The sequence below is a fragment of the Pithys albifrons genome, chromosome 14 (assembly GCF_047495875.1).
Source record: "Pithys albifrons albifrons isolate INPA30051 chromosome 14, PitAlb_v1, whole genome shotgun sequence".
Lineage (NCBI taxonomy): Eukaryota > Metazoa > Chordata > Aves > Passeriformes > Thamnophilidae > Pithys > Pithys albifrons.
Genome location: NC_092471.1, coordinates 19,447,123 through 19,461,869, shown reverse-complemented (window position 1 = coordinate 19,461,869; position 14,747 = coordinate 19,447,123).

Sequence of the window (14,747 nt, the reverse complement as noted above, 5' to 3'; positions counted from 1 at the left end):
TTCATGACTAACAAAAATTAGGCAACATGGGGGAAAAAAACCCCCAAAACAAGGAAAGAACTGTAGGCCAGATGGTTTTTGAGAACTGACTGAAGTGGGAGGTGAAGTAAGGATTTGAAAATGCACAGGGAAAAGATTAATCATCAGTTCATATTCCGTGTCCAAACCAATTTTCCTGTGTTATCTGTGGTGCCTGATTTTGATGAAGACAATGGGCATTCCCTGCCAGGGACACCTGAGTGTCCCTCTGAAGGAAAGCTGGGGCTGGGCAGACACCAACAGCTGCAAAGCTCAATATCCACAGAGATCATTAAGTGATTTACACAATTTGATCACAAACTACATATGGGGGTGGATGGAAGTGATTCCTGATACACACACAAAACCACACTCTATTTGTGTATGTACATGTGGGAGTTGTATAAAAGTACAACATTTGACACAAAAATTTCTGATTCTTTTTTGTCCCTGAATTGTACTACCTTGTAATATTCCAGGACTATTTGATATATTAAAATCTCTTGTGACATTTAGGCTGTTAACACCATTAAAAAAGCAAACATTTTTTTTTTTACTTCCAGGGCTATCAGCCCTCATTTCACATCCTGTTTTGTGAAAAGAGAGGCCAGTTTCAACAGCTTTAGACCTCACTTTTGGGAGAGAGAAGAATTAGCAGTTCAGAGACGGCTCAGATAAGCCTGACCTTAACTGACCCAGTGGGATGTTGGGTTGTGCTCAGTGAAGGAGAAACAGGGAGAAGCAAATATTGCCAAGAACTTCAAACTCATGAAGATTTCAGTTTGGATTTTCTACAGATGACTTACAACAAAAGACAGATGAATTTCTACAGTTAAGTATATTTTGTCTCAGTGACCTCCCATCAGATGTGAGAATCAGTCTCTGGCTCTGAGGACACCCCTGGGGGATGTCCCAGGGGCTCCCTGATCAATCCCAGCACGGTCCCTGCTGAGGGGGAGACCCTCCTGTTTGGGTTCTGCTTCTGACCCCTCCAGTTCCTGCCACTTCCATGGCACTCAGAATAAGCCATTGCTTAAAAGCAACTCAGGTTTACTTGCTCTCTCTTTCTGGATTAAATCTGGGGTTTGCAATTCCTGAGCATTTTTTTCCTTTTGTTTTCTCCTTGATTTCTTTGCTGTTGCTCAAAAAGGTTGACAGAAACTTCAGAATGATCTCTATGATGTTCTTACAGATGAGTTTTCCAATGGCATATTAGTTGCCTCTGTTCATCTGTGCTGGCACTCTGCCCCCAAACTAGGGGGAAGGCACAGAAAATATGAGAGTTGTTGGTTTCAAAAAAACTCGCCTGAAGAAAAACTTCTTTCCCAATATCTGGTAATTAAAAATTCATATCTAAGGGTTTATTTCCATTCTAATTCATCTCCTGAGGTTTAAAATGTTCTATTTCTTAGTAATGTAGTTCTTGATGTTGCTGTCATTGCTGAGGTGTTTGGGTCTCTGTGTGGAGCTGTCCCAGTTCAGCAGGTGGGACCAGTTTATCCCTGTGTGGGTGTGACCAAAGCTGTGCATTCTAAACCCTCTGGGCCATTGCCCAGCAACTGTTCCCAATGGCCCATTGGCAGCAGCTGCCCAGGGCACAGCTGAGCCCTCAGGCTGGGAGCTGGCTGGGAAAGAAGCCTGGCAGAGGAGCTGGGAGAACTGCCCTGCAGGGACTCCTTGGCACCTCCACACCCACCTGAAGGCTCAGCTCTGCCCATGGGCCAGCAACCATTCCAAAATCCCCCCTGACTGCCAGAGTCAGATCCCCCAGGCTGGAACTCCCTGCCCTGGGGGAGGCACTGGGGGCTTCCACCCAAACCTGAGGGGAGAGAATCTTGGGGTTTGAAGACCTCAGGGGACCACTTGGATCCAGAGGAGGAGCAGAACCTGGACAGGAGGAGACCACCACTCTTGGCCAGAATGAGACCACCACCCTTCACCAGACAGCAACCGTCATCTGCACTGACAGGTTCTTCACTTCTTTTTCCTTTGGACTCGGAGGAACCACGTGGGGCTCAGCACAGGGGCCACCAAACCCCCCTGTGTTTGTGCCCCAGGGGGCTGGGTTACACTGCTGGGTTTTGTGCGTTAAAACCAATTTGTCTTTGTGGCATTTATTGTAATATTTTTGTTAAATTGTAACTCTGACTTGCAATCTCTTCTGTGTTGGGTTCATTTCTCCTGCTGGTTTACCTTTAAACCAGCACAGGAACTTTTTCCTGGTCCTCACTGTGTCCTGGAGCAGGAGGTGCTCACGGAAGGGGTGGATAAACCCCCTGGGCAGCAGCAGCACATGCTCCTGGAGCCATCAGCCAACATTCCTCAACTCTGACCTGAGGACCACCTCTGGAGATAAGAGTCCCTTCTTATCAGTGAGTCCTCGCTTCCTCTGCCAAGGCTGTCAGCAAACAGGACAGAGAGAGCCAACAGAGCAGTTGTTCAGCAGGGGCTCGTTCACCAGAGAGCCTTCTGTGATCTCTGCAGTGTTTCATCTCCAGCACCAGAAAATTTATATGGACACATATTCACGTGTTCATTTCACCTGGAGCTTGAACCCTGAAGATCTGGCAAATGGCCAGTTCTGTAATTCTTCCAGACCTTCTGTAACTGTTTCTGTCTGAAGTGTGTCAGGAATTGCACCCCACTGGCTGTGCTTTGCAAACCAGTAGATGTTGTTACCTGTTGTGCTGGTTTAAAGGTGAACTGGCAGGAGAAATGAGCCCAACACAAGAGAGATTATAAGTCACAGTTACAATTTAATAACAATATTGCAATAAATGCAATGGCACAAAGAGAAATTGGGTTTAACCCCCAAACCCAGCAGTGTAACCCAGCCCCTGGGGCACAAACACAGGGGGGTTTGGTGGCCCCTGTGCTGAGCCCCACATGGTTCCCCCCGAGTCCAAAAGAAAAGGAAGGGACAAACCTGTTGGTGCAGATGATGGCACAGTCTGGTGGAGAGTGGTGGGCTTCTCCTGGCCAGGGTCTGCTCCTCCTCTGGATCCAACAAGTGGTCCCAGAGGTCTTCAAAGCCCAAGATTGTCTCCCCTCAGGTTTGGGTGGGAGCCCCCAGTGCCTCCCCCAGGGCAGGGAGTTCCACACTGGGGGATCTGACTCTGGCAGTCAGGGGGGATTTTGGAATGGTTGCTGGCCCCTGAGCAGAGCTGAGCCCTCAGGTGGGTGTGGAGGTGCCAAGGAGTCCCTGCAGGGCAGTTCTCCCAGCTCCTCTGCCAGGCTTCTTTCCCAGCCAGCTCCCAGCCTGAGGGCTCAGCTGTGCCCTGGGCAGCTGCTGCCAATGGGCCCTTGGGAACAGTTGCTGGGCAATGGCCCAGAGGGTTTAGAATGCACAGCTTTGGTCACACCCACACAGGGAGAAACTGGTCCCACCTCCTGAACTGGAACACATGTTCAAAGATGAAACCTTAGAACTACTGAATATTTACAAAAATCTCACATGTAAATTACTCTCTCTACTCTTACATACTCTTGATGTAGGTAAGTCCTGTGATGAAATTTAAAATATTTTTCATTATTTGCCTAAATCACAAATATTCCTTTTCCTTTGAATACAGTTAGTCTGGTAATTTCTGGGTTTCAGTTCTCAAAAGTCACTGCCAGATAACCAGAGGGTGGCTGAGAGGCCAATTGCCTTGAAAGCTTTGGTTCTGCAGATTGTTCATCTGCTGTTCAGCAGCAACATAAAATAGCAACACAGGTTCTTGTAGTGCAAATTCATCCTGACTCTGCAGACAGCTCTGTCTATAATGTGCATGAAAAGATTAAAAATTAGTCAACAATTTTTCAATTAATCATGGTTTTCCAGTCATATCATATTCCTAGTATGACCTTAAACATTTTGCCTTTTTCTTTCATGTATCATAAAACTATGTTAGTGCATCATCTGACACTCCTCAACTCAGGAGGTTGAAGTTTTGGCAGAGTTGGGTGTTGATGTCTTTATGGATGGAAAATTTTGGGTTTATGTTATATCAGTAACTGTACAAGATGTGAAACTGGGATTTAGGGATCTGATCTCCTGGAAAACAATGGGTGAGACCCAACTCTACTCTTGTTAAGCTTTGAGAGGAAGTCTGACACCAGGGGCATATGCAAGGGCTCTTTAGTTGTTTGCTTGACACTGGAATTCTGAAGTACAAGAAAAGCAGTGGTTTTAGCCTGGCTCAAGCACATATATTCATCAATACCCAGATTCTCTTTATATTTTAAGTAAGAGTTAAATAAGCCTGAAATCTGAAGTATCTCTTCTTGGAATAGGATGCTATAGACTATTTTTCCCACTTTGGAACTTTTATTGTCTTACATCCTGCATCTCCAGTCCTGCAGCACAGAGAAAAGGAATCCTGATGATGACATTTTCACTTTTCCCATGGGAACATGATGAGCTATTTTCTGTTTCCTCAGAAGCTTGTTGGAATTTCCCTATGAGAGCTTCACGTTTGTGCTTCCCCATATGTGACCTGCTTGTTTATTTTACAGAAAACATTCATCCTGATTTGCTTTTGGCAACGATCTCAGTGATCTTTGCCTTTCTCCTCTTCTGCATGAATTAATGTTTTACTCTACAGTAACTGGAGATCAGCTGATCAAGACAGTATCCACCTTTCTGTGGGCCAAATTCCTGTGGGATCTATTCCCAAGATCCTCCTACAGGGCAAGGCAGGTCTGGAGCCTCCCTGGGGTCTGGACCCCAAGTCTGGGGTCAGGCAGCTTTGCTGGATTCTTCCTAATGCCCCAGGACACTTTGCATCCAAAAGCACTAAATCCCAAGTTTCCCCCTTGTGGGCATTACAAATGATGCCTTACTCTACCAGCATTAAAAAAACCCTCTTTGTTATATCTTTGCTTTTAACACATTCTTTATTTCTGACAGAAAAATACAAAAGCAAGTCCCAGAACCTTCCCATTTAGATTTCTAAAACAAAGTGAGCTGCCCTGAGTCTGTCCACTGCATGCACTGTCAAGACAATTCCATCTTGGATACTTCCTGTTTTAAAAATATTCTGCCCAGAATATAAGTTTTAAAATTTTGACTGGTCTCTTTAAAGTGATAGGCAACTGTTGTTGAGTGTGTTGAGATGAACAGGGAGCATTTTTCTGGCTGATTACAGTCTTAGCACTTATGTCACATTCCAGATCTCTTCCCTAACTTGGCAGGTGGGTAAATAAAAAGAGAGAGTATCCTTCAGGGAAAGGAGAAGGGCAAAGGGAAGGGCAAAGGTGGAATACCAAGGCAGACCCAGGTTCTGAAGTCAGCAGTTCACAGTTTGAATGAAGTTCTGTGCTCACATCACCACGTCCCATTACACTGGCACATACTGGTTCATTCAGCCCTCCAGAAATCTAATCATTTTAGGATTTTCAGTGTCTGAGTTCACAATAACATTAATTACCATGCAGCAGCCTGGCTATTTCAAGACAATTAAGAGATATGAAGAGAATTGGTGGAAGAGTGAATCAGGGGTCACAGTCTGGTTCAGAACACAGCCAACCAGTGCTCAACCTGACCCAGGGAAACAAATTATAAAGCTTGAGAAGTGCCAAAAAACACCTCAATAAGAAATTGGAGCTCAGGGAAAGTTGGGTTCTCTTGGTGGCAAGGGTTCTGAACAAACAAGACTGAAATGTGTGTCTCAGTGGAGCAGCTCCAGGAGCACCTTTGTGGAGCTCCACAGTGTCCCACGCTGTGCCATGTGGGTTCCCTGCATGTGCTGCAGGTGGGCAGGCCTGGGGGACATGCCCAAATGGGCCTCAGGTGGGAGGGCTCTGTGCTCCCAAGGCAGCCTGGGCAGTGAGGAGGTGTGGACCCTGCTGGGGACACCTGCTTTGGGCTGAGGAGGAGCTCAGGGGTGCTGAGCTGCTGAACCCAGTCCTGCCCAGGGTGCTTGTGTGGGTTCAGCAGGTACAAAACCAAACCAACCCACAAATAACCAGGCCTGCAGGTAACAGCTTTGGGCAGGTGAGATCTACAGGTGCCTGCAGTGCATCCACACTGGGTGATACAGAGAATAAATGCCTTTGCACAAGAGGCTGGTGCTGGGAAGTGCCTCCAGCAGCAGCACTCAGTCCATGCTGACAGAGAGCTCTGCCACAGCAACGTGGTGGCTGGTGGCACCTGGAGGTGGCACCTGAGGAGCAGGGAGCAGGCAGTGGTGCCTCTCACCTCCTTTGTGTGTGAGGGTGGCACAGCCCAGGCTCTGCATTATTTCTCGTTCCATCCCCTGTGGGATGTTCCTCCCAAGCCATGGCAGTGCTGATGGTCAGCAGAGAGAGGCCCTAGAACAGGGGACATGAGGGGAGCAGTGTTCACCCTCACCTGAATGTGCTGCCTCAGGCAAATGCCCCTCTCCTTCCCCCAGTGGCTTTAAAACAAAGGGTCCCCATCCTTTCTGCACCCTTCCCCTTGTGCAGCTCCTGCTGTCCCTCAGCTGTCAGGGGCAGAAAAAAATCCCCAGGTCTAAAATTAGTGTTTTCTACTTATTTTGCACCACAATTGCACCATCCTACTCTCTACAACTACCTGAAGGGAGGTTGTACCCAGGTGGGGGTTGGTCTCTTCTCTCAGGCAACCAGCAGGAGAACAAGAGGGCACAGCTTGAGCTCTGCCAGGGGAGGTTTAGGTTGGATATCAGAAAGAAATTCTTTGCAGAGAGAGTGGTCAGGGATTGGAATGGGCTGCCCAGAGAGGGGGTGGATTCTCCATCCCTGGAGGTGTTTAAGTTGAGACTGGACGTGGCACTGAGTGCCATGATCTGGTGATCACAGTGGGGTTGGATCAAGGGTTGGACTCGATGATCTCAGAGGTCTCTTCCAACCCAGCTGATTCTATGACTCTGTGATTCATGATTCTATCCTTTTCTCCCCTTTGGCTTCAAGGGGACTGTGCCAGCCTTGACTGCCACCATCCCTTTCCCCCTGGGGCTCTGGTGCTCTGCTCCCACCCTGAAAGGTTTGTGGCTTAAGAAAGTGTGGACCATAGTTAGGAGGGGATGTATAACCCCTGGTGTCAATGAGCTGAGCTGGGGCAAAAACCTGGCTGGATTTTTGGGGAAAGGTACAGGTGTTGCCTCCTGCTGGCCCCTGAAGGAGACCTGGCAGGCTGGCAGTGCTGGGGAGAGGTGCTGAGCACCACCTGAGGTGGGTCAGGAGAACCTTCAGCTGGGCTGGGAGAAAAGGGCAGCTGATGGTGGGTTTGTGTTGCTGCTGTTTCAGTCAGCTCTGATGCACTGGGTGAAGTTATTGCTGAAAATCTTGGTGGTATTGGAGCAGAGCTGGTGGGTCTGGGAGAAGAAGCTTGAATTGTGAAACGAGGCTCTCTGGATCTGGGAGAGTTTGGAATTCCCAGGGAGAATCTTGTCAGCTGAAGCAGAGGGTCTTCGTTCCTGCTCCTGTGGCTCAGCCTTCCCAGGAAGACACTTCAATGTGTGTTTGATTAAGAAGAAAATGGGCAGAACAAGTGGAAAATAACAGTATATCTCAAAGAAAAATCCAGTGGGCAGGAGCTGTTAGTTGGCTTTGGATAGAAAGGCTGGGCTGGGCTGAGGGATGTGCTTTCTGGAGGTGAGAGAAAGGGGTACAAGGGCACAACACTTCAGGGGATGGGGAATCAAAGGGCAGCACAGCTGCTCAAAACCTGAAGTGGATGTATTTGCCTCTCTAAGTGCAGCATGTCTGCCAGAACTCTGCAGTTGGATTAAACTCAAAGCACATGTTCTCTGACTTCAGCATTATCCCACACTGGGCTGTACCCATCACTTCAGTTCTCTCCTCAGCAAAACAGCTGGAGCTCTGTCAGTGTTGCCCATCTCAAGCCCAGCAATCCTTGCACCACTTCCAGTTCACTCCTTAACTTTTCTTTTCTCCTTTGCCCACTTATTTCCCCATATTGGTGCCTCCTGATTTCTTTTGCCTTCTGGTGTCTTTATTTCTATGTCTCCTCCTGAAATTTTTGTCCCTTTTTTAGAGTCAAGATGTGACATTGTCGTAAGTTCAAAGGATTTCCAGATAAAGTACTTTTGTGTTCTCTCTTTTTCCTCCTTCACATTTTGGAGAGGCTCCTTAGAAGCACCCCAAAATAAACAAAAATAAATGAAAAATCTGCAATAGGCTCCTGATTTCCTGGGGTTACTTCTGTTTATAGTCATCAATACTTGTCTAGTGTTTCCTTGCTATTTTCAGTCTTGTTTAGACTGTAAATAACTTGGATCAGGGTCTTGTCTCTTTAATATAATTATTGAAAACTATAACAATTGAATATTGGCTTGTACTTGGGGCTCCCAGTGAATCCTAAGCTGCTGATACCCAAATAATTCAGCAGAGTGAAATTCATCACCCTGTGTAGGGTGTTTTCTACAGTCAGTGTGGATCCATAAAGAAGATGAATATTTTCCAGTGAAACATGTAACATGCTGATGACTTCAAGTTGTCCACTTATCTTTGTAATTGGCCTGAAATCCAGCGTGGCTGGGAGTCAAAATCCTGTCCTCTGCTTTGAGTTCTGCTGATTACCTGCTGAGTGAAGTAAGCAGCCTTGGTAGTCTCTGTCAGCCCTGAAACCTCTCTGGGAAAGGGGGTTGGAAACACTTAGGTGAAGATTTTTTTTCCCAGTCCAGATCTGCTGTTTTGTGGAAACATAAGGATATTACAGGAGGAGATAGGTTTCAATCAATCCACAAGCTTTAAAAGAATGTGGAGACAAAGAAGGGATGAGAAGTCCATGACCATTCTAGTTGTTTCCAGAATGTTCCCAGGCTTTCCTCTTGTAGGTGGTGCCAGTTGCACTTGGGCAATTAGGGCTGTTTACATGGTGGTGGTTTGCCATTTTTTTGGGAATTAATATCCATCTATGAGAATCTGAGACTTTGATTTTTTGTTTTGAGCTTTGGTAAGAAAAAGTTTAATTCTGCTGATTAGTAGATTGCAAGTTCTCCTTGACAGAGTGGTGGGGACTGGATGTGCTGCACTGACAACAGTATAGAAATCACAGAATCATAGAATCAGTTGGGTTGGAAGAGACCTCTGAGATCATTTCCATACAGAGCTTACACCTGCCACTGGAAAACTACCACTGCATTGATTTTCCTTCTCTGTTCTTGCCTCATTTTGATATTCTCAGACCAATTTGTCTCATCTGCACCTCTTCAAAATCTGCTGTGCCAAGGCTGTCCCAAGCAGGCCTTTGTCCTTCAGGCTTTGGGTAAGGCTTTGGGTAAGGCTGTGCTCACAGGGTACCCACTTTGAGGGTGCCACTCTGGCTGCCAGCTGGAGTGCAGGAGGTGGATTATTTCCCCTCACCAACCCAAAGGAATGGCAGGAAATTGCAGCATAACTGGGAGCTATTTCCATGTTCTGACCAGCAGATATTGGCTGCTGGGATAGGGAGTGCTTGGCTTCAGTTGCAGGTTAAGGTGTTGATGCCGTGAGTGCCCCCAAAACCAGGACTCTGAGCCAAGTTAATGTGGGATAAGATAAAAAGGTACATTCTTTAATGGCCAGGCGTGGGGCTTTTAGGAATACATGATGACATTTCTGTGCACCCTCTTCCCAGAACACTGATTTCCATGGTTTTTATCATACTGCCCACCCAATGCCCAGTTTACACATCTCTCAGTCCAGCCCCAGTCCCACCTCTGTGCCATCCCCCAGGATTTGGGGGCTGGGGTCACTGGGACCTTCTGTTCTTCATCCTCTTCTTCCTCAGGCTTTGGAGGTTTTCCAGTGTTCTTAGACTCAAGGTTGTTGGTTTATGTTTGGTCTTGTTCTGCAGGACTTTCTGATAGTCTTCAGCTCTTGTACCTTGAAGAAAGCCTAAATAGCTAAAAGAATTTGAGCTACTGATCTGTGGTAGGGGTTGGGATGTATAAACAATGAACTTAGGCTGTTACAAATATGAACACTACATTTGCTACAGTTACTGTGTTCCTAAAATCTATAAAAATGAAACATCAGAAACCCTTCTGGCATCAGTGTGTAGAAATTTATGTGACCCTCCAGTGGTATCCAATTCTGACCCAGTGGAAGCCTCAGATCCAAGGGGGAAAGAGGTGTACAGCTAAGAATTAATTATGATTAAATTTAGATTGATGGAGGAAAAATATTAATGAAAATGAGTATTAGAGGCTTAGCAAGTACAAGCTCCTTGTTTAGGATCCTGGCTGAGTTCCCTGGGAACTGAGTGCTGGGGCAGAGGGGCAGCCCCTGGGATCTGCCCAGACAAACCAAGAGGCAGCAAGAAACTGGGAGGAAGAGCCATGATCATGGCCCAGAAAGGTCATGGCTAAAGGACTCCACAGGATGGAGAGATGAAAACAAACTGGAAATTGTTCAGGATTAATCTACTTGCTGTTTTCTCCTTGTGTTGTGGAAACCTGTGTTTATAAACCAAATGGCACTAAAGAAATATCTGGTTTGTATTATCATATGGAAACAAGTCAGATCAACGTCAAGTTTTTCTGTTCTTTTAAGTGTCATCACGTTTTACTGCATCTCTTGGTATCTCTCATAACCATTTTCTTTTTATTTGTTATAAATTATTAATTCACTAGGCAGTCACCCTCCCTTGAGCATTGTGAGGTTCTGAGTTGCTTATTTGGCCAAAAAGTGTTTGTTATTGGATCAGAAAATCTTGACTGGCTACTAAGGAGGGGATTCTCCATAATAAATATTTCTTCTGGGTAGAACATGCCTCTATATTAACAAAGAGAAAAATTTTGAGAAGGGTTCAAACAGTGTTTGCACTTACTGTAGAAGTTGGAATTGTAAGAGGCCCTTTGCCATTTTGGCCTTGTCGAAGATATTCTGAAGGACAGAGACAAATTTTAATCTAAGAATAATATTTTTGGTAGAAAAGGAAACTTTATAATGCGTGACATAACAACAAGTTCAGATCAGTAACTCACACCTTAATCAGTTAAATATTAATGTTGGACTGATGCACCTGTGCAGTTTTTCTGGACTATCACTCCTGAAACTGCCCAGAAAAGGGGAAAGACTCTCTGATTTTTGTCAGTATAATTATATGGCTCTCGGTGGATTTACTCCTGTTTTCACCAGTCAGGAGAGAAGTAGTAGGCTCATAATCCACAACAAATAAATTGCACTTTCTGCATTCAGATCTCTCAGAGAGATGAAAGGTGACAAAGGGAAAAAAGCACTCAGACAAAGGGGTGAAAGTCATGTTTGGTCTTTTTGGAGAAAATGAGGGCAAAGCTGCTCTGACAGGGGCTGTAATGGGAGTTTCCAAGGGGAGGGGTGGCAGGAGGTGGGAAGTTCCCTCTGCCACACTGTGATTTAAACCTGAGCACAATGGTGGGGCACCTGTCAGAGCTGAGAGCCTTTGTGGAGGTTGTGGTGCCATTGTCTCTTGCAGCTGGGGATTAGGTGTAACCCGAGCACTGTGGGTCTGGTGGCAGCCCCCAAGCACTGCGGGGACAGTCCCTCTGTTTGCTCCTGTTAATGCCTCCAAACGCTGCTTTGTGCAGTTTGCTTTCATCTCACCTTGCTGTGATGCCCTTTCAAGAAAGGGGACTTCAACCTGACAGGAAAAGCCACTGAAGTGCAAGGATGTGGTTTCAACTTCAGAAGTAACTGTCATTCTACTTAATAATATATCACATACAGAACAGAGTGAAATCTCCCTTTCTCTGTGCAAGAGGCTCATGTATTTGTTGGGATTTTCCACCCTGTATTTTAAAAATACCTTTCACAGTATAAACACTCTTTATCTCCATGGCTCCTCTGATGGTCTGATCTGCTGAGCATGAAGCTTTTGTGCCAATGTGAGTCTCATTCACTTCCCAGAGCCTTCCTGGGACCACTGGGTTTGACTGTTGTGCTGATTTAAAGGGAAACCAGCAGGAGAAGTGAACTCAACACAAAAGAGATTATAAGTCAGAGTTACAATTTAATAACAATATTACAATAAATGCAATGGCACAAAGAGAAATTGGGTTTAACCCCCAAACCCAGCAGTGTAACCCAGGCCCTGGGGCACAAACACAGGGGGGTTTGGTGGCCCCTGTGCTGAGCCCCACGTGGTTCCCCCAAGTCCAAACGAAGGGACAAAGCTGTTGGTGCAGATGATGGTACAGTCTGGTGGAGAGTGGGGGGCTCCTCCTGGCCAGGATCTGCTCCTCCTCTGCATCCGGTGAATGGTCCTCCCAGTTCCCAAACCCCCAGATTGTCTCCCCTCAGGTTTGGGTGGGAGCCTCCAGTGCCTCCCCCAGGGCAGGGAGTTCCACACTGGGGGATCTGACTCTGGCAGTCAGGGGGGATTTTGGAATGGTTGCTGGCCCATGGGCAGAGCTGAGCCCTCAGGTGGGTGTGGAGGTGCCAAGGAGTCCCTGCAGGGCAGTTCTCCCAGCTCCTCTGCCAGGCTTCTTTCCCAGCCAGCTCCCAGCCTGAGGGCTCAGCTGTGCCCTGGGCAGCTGCTGCCAATGGGCCATTGGGAACAGTTGCTGGGTTTGTTTCTCCTGCCAGTTTACCTTTAAACCAGCCCAACAGCTCACTATACAACAGTCATCCTGTCATAAAGTGGAGTGTTCTTCAGTGGAATAGAGTTAAATCAAGGGATGAACAAAGCCAGTTCTGGATGGGAACTGCAGTAACTTGTATTATTTTAGGTCAGCATGGTTGTAAATACAAATCTGCTAAAGAGAACCAGGAAGAAGGTACCCTTGCACTCAACATTTTTAAAAGGGAGTCACTTGCTTGTGTTAAAAGCGCATCCATAGGCCTGGAAATACTTAGAACTTTCTTTTTTTTTTTTTTGAACGATGGACTAACTGAAAAAAAAGAACTCAAGAGTGGTGAAAGGAAATCTTCTGTTGAAGAAATGTGAAAGTAACATTTTTGGCAGCCAATTTTGGGTGATGTCATTCTCCAGAATGTGCTAAAATCTGTTATTTTACAGCAGGAACTAATTCCTCAAGGCAGGCAGAGTCCGTGGGCACTTGGTGTTGCTCTCTGTGCTTTTCCCACCTCGTTTGCTGGCAATAAACTGTGCACACTCCTTGCCACAGGACTGGGCTTTGTTTTCATGTGTGTGAACACACAGACACGGCCCTCTGTGTCAGAGACCTCGTGCACACCATGCACTGTGTGGGTCTGCCCTGGGCTGAGGAGCTGCCCAGGATTCTGTGCCCCCTGCCCTGGGTTCTGGGGGATGAGCACATGGAGAGCAGAGCTGTATTTGGGAGGGCAGGAGGGGCCTCCCCACCCACCACCACGGGGACAATTCCTTGTGAGGTGACAATTCCTTGCTGTTTCCCCACACCTGCTGCTGATGCTCAGGCTCAGTTCAGTGAACATTTGCTTTTCCACCTCTCAGCTCTGAACCACTCACTTAGATGCAACTCTTTGGTAAACTGCAAGAGCTGTACTGTATTTAGAACACTAAGTAGTAAACTGAATGGGTTTTGTGTACATTATCTAGGAGGGAGTGTGAATCCAGTTGCCTTTGGGCATCCTGTTAAGGGTCAATAAATGCAGTGAGTGCTAACACGGGGAATATTTGTATTTGTTACATTTTGTGACTGCTTTTATGATGTCATCTTCTTTATCCCATTAACTTGGACCACTGAGCCCATTCATGTGAAATAGGTACTTCAACTGTAAAGAATGCAGCTGGCAGCAGAGAAGATTGGGCCTGATTCTGGAGAAATGTTGTACTGCTAATGGAATAACCTGTCACCTGGGATAAGTTAGTGATTATTGTGATTATTGCATCTGAAGGGAAAGCTGCTGCAAGCATTTCCCTTACACACTCATCCACCTGAGTTTTGCTTCTAGTGACAAAAACCACATCAATAATCTGTAAGAAAATGTTTCCAGGTATATATAAAGTAATGTCTTAATAATCAAGATTTCAATGTCTTCTAATTGGGTCCATTCCTTGTTAGAATCACAGAATCATAGAATGGATTGGGTTGGAAAAGATCTCCGAGATCATCGAGTCCAACCCTTGGTCCAACTCCAGTCCCTTTACCAGATCATGGCACTCAGTGCCACGGCCAAGCTCAGCTGAAAAACCTCCAGGGATGGGGAATCCACCCCCTCTCTGGGCAGCCCATTCCAATGCCTGAGCACTCTCTCTGAAAAGAATTTTTTTCTGATCTCCAACTTCAATTTCCCCTGGCAGAGCTTGAGCCCATCGTGCCCCCTTGTCCTGTTGCTGAGTGCCTGGGAGAAGAGACCAACCCCCACCTGGCCAGAACTTCCCTTCAGGCAGTTCCAGACAGTGATGAGGTCCCCCCTGAGCCTCCTCTTCTCCAGCCTGAACACCCCCAGCTCCCTCAGCCTCTCCCCACAGCACTTGTGCTCCAGTCCCTTCTCCAGCCTCGTTGCTCTTCTCTGGCCCCGCTCCAGCCCCTCAATCTCTTTCCTGACCTGAGGGGCCCAGAACTGAACACAACACTCCAGGTGTGGCCTCCCCAAGGCAGAGTCCAGGGGAAGGGTCACTGCCCTGGGCCTGCTGGCCACGCTAGTTTGGATCCAGGCCAGGATCCCATTGGCCTTCTTGCCCACCTGGGCACACTGTTGGCTCATGTTGAGCTTCCTGTCAATTAGTACTCCAAGATCCCTTTCCCCCTGGCTGCTCTCCAGCCACTCTGTGCCCACCCTGTGCTGCTGCAGGGGTTTGTTGTGACCAAAGGGCAGGACCTGCACTTGGCCTTATTGAACTTCATCCCATTGGAATCAGCCCATCTCTCCAG